Consider the following 3,683-nt stretch of genomic DNA (forward strand, 5'->3'; position numbering starts at 1 on the left):
TATACTCAATACCTTGTAATAACCTCTAATGGAAAATAGCCTGAAAAAATATATGTATGACTGAATCACTTTGCTGCACACCTAAAACTAGCTCCATATTGTAAATCATCTGTTTTTCAGTTTTTAAAAATGTGGAAGCTTGACCCAGAGGCAAATGACAGCCGAGAACGGTGGAAAAGGGGGCATGTGAGCCTCTAGCCACTGCTAATTTCTGCAGATTCCTGCTCAGGAGGGAGACGAGGGCTGAGAGGGGCAGAAGTTCGCTTATCAGATGAGATCAGCGTGGGGAGTTAGTCATCAGATGGAAAAACAGTCTCTTAAAGTGGGGAGTCAGGAACAATGATGCAGAAACTTCCTGGTGGCCCAATGGTTAAGAATCCATGCTGCAATGCAGGGAACACGGGTTCAGTCCCTGGTTGGGGAGCTGAGATCCCACATGCCTTGGAATTACTGACCCCGTGACTCAACGGGATCACATGACTCAACATGACTCAACAAAGATCCTGCGGGCCACGACTGAACCCGCAGCCACGTGAGGAAATAAGCATTTAGGAATAATGACACTTGTTCACCCGAATCACATCACTTTACTTGCAAAGACAGAAATAAACGTTCTGCCTATCGACACTCATCTCACGACATCAGGCCAGGCCGTTTCAGGAGAACGGGTCAATGGACTAGGGAATTTCTGACTTCGGTGCAGAAATCACACTTGAACCTCCTCCGCTGAATCTGCGCTTGGTTTCTTTTAAAATAGAGTAAAAACTTACAGCTCTTGAGCATTTCAGGTGCGCATGTCAGGATTCTTCTGACTCGCCCCTCATCTGTTACAATTGTCTCACCAACTCCCAAGATAAGAGCAGTTTTGAGTTACTCACCTTGATTGACTTTTCCAAAGTTCTCAAACTAGTTTTCATATGAATGAAGTTTATTCTCACTCAAATTGAATCAGTTCCTGTGATGTTGAACTAAAATACAAAGCAATACCAAGAAAAAATGGCATAAACCAGTTAGGAAACAATTGGCACTAATTTAAGGCAATGATACCACTCAACCGGTGAGAGTCAATTGCTTAGAACAGCCTGCAGGCTGAGAGCTTGCTGCCTGTGGTGGCATCCATCCATGAACTTCCCAGAGGACCAGAAAATGTCAATTAGTCAGGCTAACTGACGATGTGATCAAAACATTTGCTCGATGACCTCTGGGCAGGGCAGGTCTTATATTGAGTATCCAGTGAATTTCACCTAGTAGCTTACTAGCAAGGTTCTCTGAAAATGTCAACTTTTAAGCAGCATGTAACTTGTACACATCACTTGCCATCTTGTGATTTTCGACAAGTGAAACTGTACCCACCAAAAAGTTAATTTGTAACTTTTGGACTAATCTTTAAATTGACACCAACCGTGAAAGGGAATGGATTGGCCACCATCAACGCCACCAGATCCACCCAGAATGTCCTTCTGATTGGAGTTTCAGTTTCCTGTGCCTACAAGACACGCACGTGGTGGCATCCATGTGTTAGTATAACAGGGAAGCAAATGGAAGACACTAATCTTGTGTCCATTCTTAACTGAATTTTGTGGAATTTTTAATTGTCATTTACTGAGCTTTTTGATTATACTTTCCACGTGACTTGCATTCAGCATATGAGACAAAGTTAAATATGCTCCCTTTTAAATGTAAGAACGCGGGACTAAAAGTTTGAAGATGCCAGTGCTTTATTGCGTTCCTGTTATGAGGCAAAGAAACTTGGGGGTTTTTTTTTTGTTTTTGTTTTTTATTTATTTTTATTTGTTGGAGGCTAATTACTTTACAATATTGTAGTGGTTTTTGCCATACATTGACATGAATCAGCCACGGATTTACATGTGTTCCCCATCCCGATCCCCCCTCCCGCCTCCCTCCCCATCCCATCCCTCTGGGTCTTCCCAGTGCACCAGCCCTGAGCGCTTGTCTCATGCATCCAACCTGGGCTGGTGTGATCTGTTTCACCCTTGATAGTATACTTGTTTCAATGCTGTTCTCTCAGAACATCCCACCCTCGCCTTCTCCCACAGAGTCTAAAAGTCTGTTCTGTACATCTGTGTCTCTTTTTCTGTTTTGCATATAGGGTTATCGTTACCATCTTTTTAAATTCCATATATATGAGTTAGTATACTGCATTGGTCCTTATCTTTCTGGCTTACTTCACTCTGTAAAAATATGGACCGCTTCATGAATTTGCGTGTCATCCTTGCACAGGGGCCATGCTAATCTTCCCTGTATCGTTCCAATTTTAGTATATGTGCTGCTGAAGCGAGCACGCAAAGAAACTTGGACAATCAGAATATCATTGACAATTTTTGATCAAGAGTTTTTTCTGTTTCAATGGTAGGTCACAGAAACTTACCATGAACTACCTCCCTCAAAAAAGGAAATTTATCAGCACACATAACTGGGAAGGTCTCGATGGGCCTTGCTCGCAGGGTGGGCTAGACTCAGCGACCTCGGCCTGGGGCCAAGCCTCTCGCTCCCTCCTGTCTCCTGTCTGGTTCTCATGCCTTCATCTGCCTTTGTCTCACCTGCATCACCTTCCACCCATCAGGCCCACGCTGAATGACCTCCTCCTTCCTTTTCTGCTATGTATCGACAATAGACCCACACAGCCCTGCCAAACCAAGCGAGGCCCACGGTGAATCCATCCACGTTGTGAAACTAAAGGAGTTTCCTCTAAATCCATGGAAATCTATAGTGAAAGAGTTCTACCCAGCTTCTTAGGAGACGACCCAACCTCCCTACACAGATGAGCGTGTATAAGAAGATAATCCAATAATCCAATATTCATTCAGGTCGAGGGCAAAAGGTGAAGAGGAGTCCGTCATGGATCACAGGGACAGGACTCCTGGGGACCAAAGCTGGACCCCACGCACAATGCAGACTCTCAGATCCTCTCTGCTGTCTGAGAAGTTCTCCAGAAATCAAGGGGCACCCCCAAATGAGAAGAACTCAGAGAGGAAATGAGAGAAAGAAGCTGAGACTTGGAAAAACATTCAAGAGGCAAATTTGAAATGCATTTCCAGGCCTGTGTTCCAAACAAACCAGCTACAACTTTTTAATGGAAAACTGCTCTTTAGAATGATAGACTGGAATCACATAACCCCTTCCAGGGCCACCTGGTGACCAGCGCAGTAACAAGGATGGATGATATGCCATCCATATGCTTTCCTCTGGCTTTCCTCTGGCTTCTGTTAGACATTACAGATGGCTTAGAACAATAAGGGGTTTCCCTGGTGGCTCAGCTGGTGAAGAATCCGCCTGCAATGCCGGAGACCCAATTCAACCCTTGGGTAGGGAAGATCCCCTGGAGGAGGGCATGGCAGCACACTCCAGTGTTCTTGCCTAGAGAATCCCCTGGACCGAGGAGCCTGGCGGGCTTTCTTCCCTGGGGTCACAAAAAGATCATTAACACTTAGAACAATAGGAAGTTATCCCCCTTCAGTTCTGGGGCCGGAAGCCTGAAATCACGGTGTCGGCTGGCTGAGCGCCCTCTGGAGGCCGTGGGTGGTGGTGCGGCATTGCCTTCCCGGCCTCTTCCAGCTCCTAGTGGCTGTTGGCGTCACTCGCCACTCCGCTCTGTCTCCGGCTCCACAGGGCCTTCTCCGTGTGTTTTTCTCTCCAGCCTGTGTCTCCCCTCTTTGTAAAGA

The 3,683-nt window shown here is 45.8% G+C and overlaps 1 non-coding gene across 1 annotated transcript; it reads right to left on the reverse strand.

Annotated features, from left to right (window-relative positions):
- Positions 1-2,196: 2,196 nt before the first annotated feature.
- On the reverse strand, positions 2,197-2,303 carry LOC136143966 (U6 spliceosomal RNA). Its single transcript, XR_010658455.1, has one exon. It is a non-coding gene; the product is annotated as a U6 spliceosomal RNA (small nuclear RNA).
- Between the last annotated feature and the right edge of the window lie 1,380 nt (positions 2,304-3,683).

This window comes from Muntiacus reevesi, chromosome 10 (genome assembly GCF_963930625.1).
Source record: "Muntiacus reevesi chromosome 10, mMunRee1.1, whole genome shotgun sequence".
In the NCBI taxonomy this organism is placed as follows: Eukaryota; Metazoa; Chordata; class Mammalia; order Artiodactyla; family Cervidae; genus Muntiacus; species Muntiacus reevesi.